This window comes from Neomonachus schauinslandi, chromosome 5, assembly GCF_002201575.2.
Source record: "Neomonachus schauinslandi chromosome 5, ASM220157v2, whole genome shotgun sequence".
In the NCBI taxonomy this organism is placed as follows: domain Eukaryota; kingdom Metazoa; phylum Chordata; class Mammalia; order Carnivora; family Phocidae; genus Neomonachus; species Neomonachus schauinslandi.
This window is the reverse complement of record NC_058407.1, coordinates 29,437,226-29,449,837: the sequence shown is the minus strand read 5'-3', so window position 1 is coordinate 29,449,837 and position 12,612 is coordinate 29,437,226. Positions and strand designations below refer to the sequence as shown.

The 12,612-nt window shown below is 35.8% G+C and overlaps 1 pseudogene; it reads right to left on the bottom strand.

The window, feature by feature from the left end:
* Positions 1-269: 269 nt before the first annotated feature.
* LOC110578002 lies at positions 270-791 on the bottom strand (annotated as a pseudogene).
* Between the last annotated feature and the right edge of the window lie 11,821 nt (positions 792-12,612).

Below are 12,612 nucleotides of genomic sequence, written 5' to 3'. Positions count from 1 at the left end.
AGAAAATTAAGATGATTATTTTCCCCCTGTGGTACATGTCATATTTCTCAAAACAGGTGGAAAATAGGACAGTCAGTCCTTTCTGTGTCATATTTAAATTGTTTCTTCTGTCAATGGGTTTAGTGAAATTTGATTGGCAGTTGTACTAAGTCTAAGTACTTTCAAGAGAAGATTAATAAGAATTGGGAAAACCATCACTTATTGATGCTGGTCGTAACTCCAGAGAGTCTTTAAGAAACTAAAACAAGATATGGGCTTTTTTTTTTTTTTTTTGGTGAAAAAATTTATATTTAGATTTAGCCAGCTGGACTCAGTTTAGATGATTCCAATTTTGTTGGCAACATCCAAAGCATCATAGTCAGGAGCCAGTGAAACATATGCCTTCTTCTCTCCATCAGGCCTGATCAAGGTGTTGACCTTGGCCACGTCAATGTTGTAGAGCTTCTTCACAGCCTGTTTGATCTGGTGCTTATTGGCCTGGACATCCACAATGAACACAAGTGTGTTGCTGTCTTCTATTTTCTTCATGGCTGACTCAGTAGTCAGGGGGAACTTGATGATGGCATAGTGATCAAGCTTGTTTCTCCTGGGGGTGCTCTTTCGAGGATATTTGGGCTGCTCCACAGACACAGTGTCTTGGGTCATCGGAATGTAGGTGACATGCGGATCTTCTTTTTTTTGTGACTGTGGACACCTTTCAGCACCGCTTTCTTGGCCTTCAAAGCCTTTGCTTTGGCTTCGGCTTTGGGAGGGGCAGCGGCTTCCTTCTTAGCTTTCGGTGCCATCTTCATAAAAGGGATATGAAGATATGGGCTTTTTTTTTTTTTTTTCATTTTACAGTATTTCATTTGTGTTCATTTAATGTTGATTTCCACTCCCCTCCTTGAAGTCTGTCATTGGTTCCTCATAAGCTTCAGGATGAACCTGTAACTCTGACCAAGGCATGTAAAGTCATAATGACTCACCTGTTTATTGATTTATTCATCATTTAGTAAATATTTATTGAGCACCTATTATATGTCATATTCTTTACTAATTGCATTGCCCATTTGGTTTGTGCTTAGCTTTTAAGCTTTTCTCCTACCATGTTCCCAGTCACACTCTTCATGACAGCCATCCAAGGATCTACTTGGAATCCTCAAAACATGCTCAGGTTAATCATACTTTCACATCTTCCCTCTCCTGTTTCTATGCTGAGAATGGCTTTTACCTCTCATTTGTCTAACTTAATAGTTCCAACAAAATAGCTGATTTTTTTTTTAAAGATTTTATTTATTTGACAGAGAGAGAGAGACAGCCAGAGAGGGAACACAAGCAGGAGGAGCGGGAGAGGGAGAAGCAGGCTTCCCGCAGAGTAGGGAGCCTGATGTGGGGCTCGATGCTGGGCTCGACCCCAGGACCCCGGGGTCATGACCTGAGCCGAAGGCAGATACTTAACGACTGAGCCACCCAGGCACACCAAAATAGCTGACTTTTAAAATCACCTAGGAAGTTTCAAAAATACATATTCCAGGTACCCAACCTCAAGGATTTGGATTCAGTAGATCCATAGTGATACCTTTAAATCTTATATTTGTAAAAGAGTCACAAGAGATAGAGATAATCTGGGTGATTTTGAAACACTTGACCAATTAATGTCACTTTAGACTTTAAGGATCAAATTAGGTACCATCTCCCATTCATTAGTTGACCTCATAATTTTACATAAGTGGTCCTATTATGTCTTCAGTAACAGCACTTGCATTACACAAACTGTACTCAAAGTATTCATATTTTAGGTTTCTTTTTTCTTCCAGAGAGAAAGTTACTAGTGAGCAAGTTGTGTATCCTCTTCACTCTATCCTGAGTGCAGAAGCCCAGATCAATCATTGTTCAATAAATGAATGAGTTTAAATCAATATTCTTTATTTGCATTGGAATACCCTGAAAATAGTGAGGACTTTTAAGTCTACACAAATATTACTTACTGGGCATAGTAGTATGATGCCCCTCAAGACATAAAATTATGAACAAGTCAATTAATCATTTATTGTTACTATATCATAAATATACTTTTATGGGGATGATTAGATTACAGAGAAGAAATATTTATCATACCTCTGTTATTTAATTTCCAGATGAATCTTAATATTTTAAAGACATTATCTTTAACTCCAAGCTATGAATATTTTTTCTCAAAGTGTGATCCATAGGCCACCTGCTTAGAATTACTTAAGGCTGATATTAAAATTCAAGTCACAGCCTAAGAGACTAATGTAACATACATGACTGACAATGAAATGGCAAGCAGACTATATAAAGAATTATAAATCAATAAGAAAAAGGCAAACAACCCAAGACCAATGGTTATAAGGGAAATTCCCATTAAAAACCATGAGACATTAGTTCACACATTTAAATAAAAAAAACAAAATATCCAGCAATTTCAAGTGTTGGGAGATGATGTGGACCTCCTGGAACAGCTGTACACTTTGGGTGGGTAGGAATGTAATGTGTCAAAATCATTGAGAGAAGAATTTGGCAATATCTAGGATACTTGAATATGTTCCTATCCCACAACAGCATTTCCACTCCTTGACAAAATTTTGCAAATGTAAGCAAGGACATATAAATAAAGTATTTATAACAGGGCTTATTATAATGGCACATTTTGAAATACTATCAATACTGAAATGGATAAGCCATTTGAAATATATTATGCAAGATGGGACACTTTAATTAAAATAGTTAAACAAATTAACTAATGTCATCCATGTCAATGTGTATAAACTTCACAAGCATAATATTGAATAAACAAAGCCAAATTGCAAAAAAACAACTTACTCTAAGATAAAATATGTAAAAATGATGACTCTATGCAGAGGAGACATGAGACTACTTTCCAACACTACATATGATGGAGTTAAACTGATTTTAATCTCTCTATGTATACTTAATTACATGTATATAGGCCAACTAATTTTTGTGACACCTGCAAGTCATCCATCCTGTGTTTCAACAACATCAAAGGAAGCGGTTTTATGAAGAATCTGTGTTTTTTGTTCTCTGCCAGTTTTATTATGAAAGGTATGATTCTCCATGCCAGGAAACTTTTATTATGATAGTTTTCATCCTTGGAACACCTAAGTTGTTCAAGAAAATTAAAACCAAAATATGGAGTCAAGTCATTCACAGAAAAAATAAAGAAAAATATAACTTATGTGGAAGGACTAGATGTTTTCTTCTTCTTCAGAAGTTTACTATTTTTTTTATTTCTGTAAAAGCTAGAGATAAAAATTGTGATTATTCTTCCTTTAGTATTTGTGTTTTTAAGTTAGTATCAGTGAGAATACAATGTTTCCAGACATCTTTGTGACTTTATTAATCTTTGTGCTCCAGTAAATAAGGCCACCAATTCTTTATAGCAACTAGCATGAAAAGATGAAGTTTAATTCTTCAATGCCTTGAATCTTGGCTGGCTTTGTGACATCTTTAAACAATAAAATGTACTGGATATTCTGTTGTGTGAATTCAGAAGCTATGGCCTCAAGAGGCTTTCCAATATTTGCCTTTACTCTGTCAAATTGCTACTCCAAGACCATTATGTAAGAAAGGTGGTCTGGCCCACTGAAAAGTACGAGACAACTTGGAGAACTATGTTGTCACAAAAGGGACATAGCACCAACTTTCAGACAGGTGAGTGAGGCCATATGGTACCTTGTGGCTAAGGGTAACAAAATAGGCCATCCTCAAACAAGCCACTTTGGCGTTTTGATTATTTTGAACTATGGGCACTTGAAAAACAGCAAACACAGGGAGAGGCTTTCTAGGAACTCCCCTTATTTGCCTAAAAACAGATCCTCCAAAAGAAGATCAATTGTCATAAATTCCCTCCCTGAGAGTTTTATCAACCAGGAAAGATAGTCTCTTATTATAGGAAAAAAGACCTAAGTCTACACCACACCCAGACAAACAGTCACAAACTATCATATCTCTCATCTATTCTTTTAAGGGCCCCTGCATAGTCATTTACTCTCCCCTAAGAGGCGTAGATCTTTTTTCCCCCTGTTTAAGTCTGAACTCTAAGACACTTCTTTGAATTACGTATTTTTCCCTGTTATCTCCCATGTGTATATGATGCACACATGTTAATAAAATTCTGTTTTTCCTTGTTAATCTTGTTCATCTCTTTTATTACCAAGTCCTCAGCAAGAACTCAGAGGGGTAAAAGAAAACTTATTTTCCTTCCCAAATAGCCCAGTTTGTCCTCCAGAAGACTTAAAGGTTGCCAAGTAAAACGGTGGGGGAATCACCTGCCAACCTATAGGATGAGGAGAAATGATAAATATTTGTGGTTTAAACCACTGAGTCGTGGTGTGGTTTGTTTTGTACTAATAGTTAACAGAAACCAGTACTTAAAAGTTGGGAGCTACTATAACATAACCTTAAAATAACTGTGCTTTGAACCTGGGTGGCAGGTACAACTTAGAAAAGCTGTGAGAAATCTATAAGCAAAGACATGCAGAACGGCAAAGGAACTGTTGGAGGTTAGAGAAAGGGCAATCAATGTGATGTAGCAGTGAAACAATTAACACAAATATTCAAAGTGGAAAATATATGTAACAAACAGGAACAGATTAAGGATATTCATAGTCAAAATATTGAGAGTGCAGATTCGTTTCATTTGCTGAGAATGATAAGGTATTGGAAGAAAAGATGAGCTAAAGAAGGAAATGATTTGCAATTAGAATTTAGAAAAATATAGACAGTCCAGAGCATGTTGTGTTAGAAGTATCATTCTGCCTAGCAGTAAAAAGTCTTCAACATAAAATGAGCCCAGGGGACAAAGATCTAATCAAGGCTGTGGCAATATGATTTTTGTTAAGTCCTCTGAGAGATTTAAATCGGTGCCTCATTTTCCATCTCTGTTTGCCAGAAGGGTGTCTAAGAATCTTGAGGGCATTGTCCTTGCCTAGCTTCATATGCTTGAACATGGGCTAACCTTGTGACTTGCTTTGACCAATAGAAAATGATTCCTAAGCCTAGGCCTTGAGAGTGTTTCAGTGGCCACTTTGAGCTGCCCTGAGAATACCATTTCAGAAGCTAGTCAAGAATACTGTAGGATGGAAGGCTACATGCAGAAGAACTAAGATACCTCAACTAAAAGTCAGTACTGACTGCCTGAAAAGTAAGGCCTTCCTGCATATTCCAGTCCCAGGTAACCCTCCATCTGAATAAAGTGGCATACATGGGTCTAGGCGAAATATCAGAAGAACCACCAGCCCATTTACAGATTACTGAAAAATAATGAAATACCTTTTTTTTTTTTTTTTTGATATGCAACTGAGGGTTAGAAGGGTTTGTTAGGTAGCAATAGTTATAGTCTGATGTGATCTTCATTCCAAAACCCAATGCTAATGATTGCAGATGCAGATGCCAGTAATTAACACAAAAGGCAATCTCCAGAGTAGAGTCAAACATATCTCCAAAATCAAGGTTATTAATGTCAAATTTTACCTAAGTGACTAATAAATACAAAGTATTTTATATTACTAAATGTACTATGAACAAAAATCAGCTTTTGGAAAGTATCACTTATTTACTTTATTGCACATTTGGATTTATCTGACCACTCCTTAAGATTTAAATAACCACGAAGGACAGAAAACGTCTCAAACTTCTACTAGATTTTTCTGCTAATTCTTTGTATTCCTAGCTATTATTTTCCATATATTTGATAACTTTTTGAGGGAATAACGGTTCTTTACTACACTCTTTTAATCCTGATTGTATATCCATGATGATAAAGTAACTCTTTGTCTGATTTAATGCCTTTGGTTTTGACTTTGATTGCATTCATGTTTGTAAGGCAAAGAAATCACACCTTAACCAAATTACACTTGAAACCTCCCTAAGTTGGTCATACATCCCATATACATAATTTTATTTTGTACATAAAATAAGCACAGGAATTCTTATGTAGTTTGATAAACACTAGTCTGAGAAAGGAACAACTATTTATCTCTGCAGATGTTCAAGTAATCAAACCATTCTGCATTTAGAACAACCCTCAAATGGCAAAGGAGTGTAAGGATGGATAGAGAACTTCAAAATGTTTCTGTCTACCTGCTGGGTTAATTCTATGCTTTAGTGTTAATCCTCTATAATTTTTTTTTAAATCAGTAATTTTTGTAGTACAATAATGGATTACGTATTATGGGAGGGTAGCTTTTAAAGACATCTCCTGCGTTAAATGCTCTTATGATAAAACTATTGAATTGTGACCCCTACAATCTTTTGTTAGCTTTTCCCTGTTGTGTTTTTGTCCAACTTTTTAAGAGAGCTTTATTAAGAATTTTCATAAAAAATTATACATATTTAAGATATAAACTTTGACACATTTTGATATATGTATACCCTTATGAAGGGATCACCACCATCAAAATAATTTACATATCACCCCAAAAAGTTTCCCCGTGATCCCCTGTAATTACTCCATCACACCTGTCACCCTCCCTTCCAGCCCTGGCATAGCCAAGCAACCACTGATCTGCCTTCTGTCAGTTTAGATTAGTTTACATTTTCTAGAGTTTTATATAAATAAACTGTTACAGTACATAATTTTGCCTGGTATTTTTTCATTCAACATAATTATGTAAATGATTGTTCTTTCATAATTTTCACCAGTTACACTGAGAAGTAGGTCCATGGAGCCCCTCACATTGTCAACCAGTTGAACTCCTTCCTTTATTTCTTAAAGCATGTTTTCCTTTAGTTTTTTGAACATATTTATAATAGTTGCTTTGAAGATTTTGTCTGCTTAAGTAGACACCTGGCTCTCTCACAGACTGTTTATGTTACTTGCTTTTTTTTTTTTTTTTGGTATGGATCACACTTCCCTATTTCTTTGCATGTCTCATAATATTTTATTGAAAACTGGCCATTTAGATAATATATGATAGTAACTCTGGGTGCTCATCACCCCTGTTCAGGACTTTCTTACTATTGTTTGTTTATTTGGTTAGTGATTTGGATCAACTATTTTTGTGAAGTCTGTTTCCCTGCAGCATGAAACCTCTGTCACACCTCAGAGGGTGCAGGGCTTGGCTATATTATCCACAAATGACAGATTTTCAGCAGAGCTCTCTTTGACTCTTCTCCTGTTTTTCCTTCTAAGGTGTCTGCCTTGCTTGGTATTACACCCAGCTGTTAGGCTCCACTAATTGCTGGCTGATTGCTCTATTGTTCTTGGTAAGGCCCTGGGGTATAAATTGCTCCACAGTGTGATCCAATTAACAGGTTCCTTTGCAGGGGTGGGGGTGGTAATTTCTGAAGTCAGTCTTTGAGGTTTGTTCTGAAACTAGCAGGGATATTTTTAGCTGTTTCTTCCCCCGGTTCCTTCTGATAAACTAACTGGCCTGTATTTTACCTTGTTGTTCTTTTAGAGCTACCAGCCTCTTAATTGCTTGCTCTCCAAACTCCCATTGTTTTTAAGAGTGCCTTTTTAGGCTTTAAATTTCCCACACTGTACTCCCACTGAAGTTTGTTCACCTGAGGAGTGTTTTGAAGCTCTCTGGTCTTATAGCCTGCCTCTCTCCATGGGCAAAAGCTCAGTCATTTCCAAAGGTATGGGAGAGAGGACAGTGGGCCACTTGTCTTGAAGTGACTCCTTCGCTTTATGAACAAAGTGCTGGGTGAGGAGCGTAGCCTCTGATTTTCTTGGCTGGCCAGCATGAAACCTCTGCCCCATGAATAAGCTGAGGCAAAGACTATATTTGTTAATATATGCCTTGCCTAAGTAAAGCCTCCACCCAATGAGTGAAAGCTCAATGAGGAAAGGAGTCCTCTACCTCTTGACTGGATTTGTTTGGAATTTAGCCTCTGTAAGCCAAAACTTGGATGGATGAGAAATGCTTACAGTCTTCTCTTCCCGGGGAGATACTAGAGTATCTTATACAGATCTGGGGCAAGATAAAGCCCCATTATCTTGGTCACACCTGACCAGAGTGGAGCTTCTGTTATACTGAGGGAAAGAGGGAGCAGGTTGTGGGTTAATTGTTATAGTCACTCTGTTCTTACTGGCATTTAGTAGATTTTATTAAATAAATATTTCTTCACTTGTTGTATATCCTTAGGACAGTTTCCAGTGACTTTAAAGGATTGGTTGTTGTTATTTGGTTTTATTTTTATTTTTTAAATTTTTTTGTTCTGTATTTTATTTATTTATTTATTTATTTATTTATTTATTTATTTACCAGTATAATTAACATACAATGTCATATTAGTTTCAGGTGTATAATATAGGGATTCAACAATTCCATGCACTACTCATTGCTCATCATGATAAGCATACTCTTAATCCCCTTTACCTATTTCACCCATCCCCCACCTACCTCTTCCCTGGTTTCTTTTACCATACACAAAAATAGACTCATAATGAATTAAAGACCTAAATGTGAGATCTGACACCATGAAAATCCCAGAAGAGTGGCGGTAATTTCTCTGATGTCGGCCATAGCAACATTTTTCTAAATATGTCTTTTTAGAAAAATGTTTGCTGTTATGGTTATTTCACTGAAGAGCAGGTTCAAGGAGCTCCTCAGATTGTCATTCTGGGAGCCCTGTTTCCAGTGTTTGACTATTACATAGAAAGCTGAAAACTGTTAAGAATATTATGTAAAAGTCATTTGTGTGGGCATATGCATCCTCTGTACCCGCACTTGGATAAATATATAAGAGTGGAATGGCTAGGTTTTATGACATGTGTATGTTTAACTTTTTTTTTTAAGGTTTATTTATTTGAGAGAGAGTGAGGGGAGGGGCAGAGGGAGAGAATCTTTAAGCAGACTCCTTGCTGAGCACAGAGCCCTGTGCAGGACTCGATTTCATGAACCATGAGATCATGACCTGAGCCAAAACCAAGTCAGTAGCTTAACTGACTGAGCCACCCAAGTGCTCCAGGTGTGTGTTTAACTTTCCAAGAAACTGTCAAACTGTTTTCCAAGATGTTTGCAACATTTTATATTCTCATCAGAAGGGTATAAGTGTTCTAGCTACTGCACAGTATCTCCCATACTTGGTATGGTAAGTAGTTTTAATTTTAGACCTTCTAATAGATTTGTAGTGGTATTTCATTGTGGCTTTAATTTGAATTTCCCTAATGACTACTGATGTTGAGCATTTTTTTCATGTACTTAATACTTATCATCTGTACATTTTTGGCAAAGTGTCTCTCCAAAACTTTTGTCTATTTTTGTAATTGGGTGTTTGTTTTTTTATTAAAAATTTTAGAGTTTAGGTTGTGCTTTTTGTTCTTGTGTATTTTCATGTTTGATTGCTTTTCAGTGTGAATTCTTGCATATTGTATGTAGTTCAAAATTTTATTTCATTTTAATTAAAACTTTGTTTTAATTGTTGAGTTAGCTATTTACTAATAAGGGAAATAATAAACAAAAGTGTGTGTGAAATCCAGGTGTAGATGTTTATAGAAAATTATGTGTGATGAAAAGTAAATTTCCCCTGTCCTTCTTAACCCTCTGCATTCTCAGGCCTTCTTGTAAGAAAGCAATCATTTTATTTCCAAGTTTATTTATTCTGAGAAGTGCCTTCATACCTGCAGATGATAGATTTAGATATTGCTTTATTTTTATTGACTTATCTTTCCTTTATGATCTTATCTATTCACTCTCTGCCAGGCTAGTTGAGAATTTAGCTAACTTATAAAACACATTTACAAATACTGAAAATAAACACTTTTCAATTGACAAAGTTATAATGTAAGATAGTTAAGTCCTATTTCTCAATTTCTCAAATTTTTATAATATTTATTTACTTAATGGAAGGTTTCCATTCCTAGACTTCTGTCAATTTTACCTTAAAATTGTGTTAATATTGATAATACATTTAACTTCTGCCAAAATAGACAGATGGATCCTCCTGTCCTGTATTCCATCAGCTTCTCAAAATAATGTACTTTCTAGTTTGCATCAACTAAAAATGGTGACTTTTCTGTATAGTTCTTTGTAGTAGGGTCGGATATTTCTGACTGCCTTTCTTTTCTCTTACTGGGAAAACAATCAACCAATCAATCAATCAGTCATAGACATTGTTTACTCTTCCAGCTTCTTAGTAACTTTTTCTGTTGTTTGAGACACATATTTGAAGAAATGCTTCTTGGAACTTTCTTGAAGGCAATTATTTTTCCCATCATGTGACCAGTTACTTTACAAAATGCACATCTGTTTCCCTACTGTTTCGTTGAGTTTTATGCTGTTTCTCAAATTCAAGATCTTCCTCTTTCTTGATTCACTTACTTAACTTGAGTAATTCATCAAATTAAAAAAAAGGTGAATGGGAGCTATAGTAATACACATTATTTTGGTTATGAATAAAAAATAATCTAACAAACTGGCTAAATCATAAAAGGAGATTTACTGGTTTAGGAAACACCTAGGAATACAATAGTTGTATTCAAGTTCTTAATAATGTCATCACAGCTCAGTCTCTCTCCATGTCTTAATTTCACTTTCATGTTTGGCTTCTTTAAAACAGTCTATCTTTTCATAAAGGCTCTTGAAATATCTGGACTTTTTTTTTTTTTTAAGATTTTATTTATTTATTTGAGAGAGAGAGAGAGAATGAGAGACAGAGAGCATGAGAGGGAGGAGGGACAGAGGGAGAAGCAGACTCCCTGCCAAGCAGGGAGCCCGATGCGGGACTCAATCCCGGGACTCCAGGATCATGACCTGAGCCGAAGGCAGTCGCTTAACCAACTGAGCCACCCAGGCGCCTGAAATATCTGGACTTATATCTGTCTAAGCTTAAGTCCAGAGAAAGAATTTGTCTACATTAGTAACCATACCACTACATAAAGTTACTGAACATGCTTGTCATGGGTGAAAGGGGTCAAGTACAGATTTCCAATTCGGTCAGCTTGGCCAGATGGGAAGGACGTGTTGAATGCTTCATGACAGGCTTATCCCCCCTCATGGAGTTAGGAATTGTGCATAGAATCACCCAAATTATTTGAATGGATTCTGGAGGAGTAGTTTCCAAATGAAAATCTCTGTGTTAACTTTAGATAAAGAGGGAATGAATGTTGAGAATACAATAAATTCCCTCCTCAAGGGGTAAAAGCCATTTTTATGGCTGTATTTTCAGTTTTGCTATGGTAATAAACATCCCCAAACCTCAGTGATTTACAATAGCACATATTTATTTCTGGCTCATGTTGCATGAGGGCTGTGGATCAGCTTCAGCTCTGTTTGACTCAGCATGGCTCAGTGTGGCTCAGGAGCTCAGCATGGCTCCATTTCTTCTCACCCCCAGTCCCATGCTGACAGAATAGCCCCTGTCTAGGATGCACATTCTCACAGCAGAAGGCAGGGATGCAGGGTCATGTCAAACCAAATCATACAACATTTAAAGCTTCCAAATCAGATCTGGCAAATACCATGTCCATTCACATCCCAATTGCCAAAGCATGTCACCTGGTCAAAATCTGTTGTCAGTGTCATGACAGCATATGCACAGGCAAATCACAGGTCAATTGACAGAGATGTATAATCCTATTACTATGAGGGAGTGAATATTTTTCAGTAATTATATAATGTACTACGAGAGTATGGAATTCTAGATTAAAAAATTATTTTTCTCCGAATTTTGAAGGTGTTTTATTTTTTTGGCATCAGTTTTATTGATGAAAAATACAAGGTTGATCTGATATAATTAATTTACAGCTTATTTTATTCCCTCTAGAAGTTTTCAGGATGTACCCTATTGGTTTAGTGAAATTTCCATTTACTGCCTTATCAGATTTTTTGTTTAGCTTCAGGCATTTAAATCTAAACATTTTTTTTGTTTTCTTTTATAATATGCATATCCTTGTTTTTGTTATTTTTTCATTTGTATCTTTGCTAATTTAGAAGGAGTATAGTCTATTCATTGTTTTTTCTACGAGTGATTACATCTATATCTTTAGATTGTATTGTCTAAACTTACATTTTTGGTTATGAGCTATAGAAATTAAACAATATCCTTTGATTCCCTGCTGTGAAACACAAAGGGCTATTATACCCTTCCCTGTCTGGCCAGCTCTTCCAATATTTTGCACACTTTATGATAGTTTTACTTTCTATTATTTTTCAATGTATTGGTTTTTATTTCTAAAATTAAAGTACTTTCATTCTTTTTTGCATCCAGTTGCTATAATTATTAGGATTTAATGATATGTTTACCTGGATTCAGAACTCTCTCCTAGTCATTTCATTCTTTGACCTATTGATTCATGTGTGTTTAATTTTGATTTATCATTTATTTGACTGGACAGCATCTTCAAATAGACTTTGGTGGAGATACTATCTTCTTAAAAAATTCTTGTATATGTCAAAATGCCTTTTTCCTTTCTTTTTATGTGAATGCTGCCCTTGTTTAGAACATACATCTAGTATTCTTCCCTGAACATTCTTTAGATACTGATTGTCAGTTCTCAGCATTTGACTGTCGTGCTGGAATGGTCTGGATTCAAAATGACAATTATATTTTTCATGTTTGATACACATACCAATTTATGTCTTATTCTCAGATGTTTTTATTTCACATTTCTTGACATATGATAAACTCTCCATCCATGTA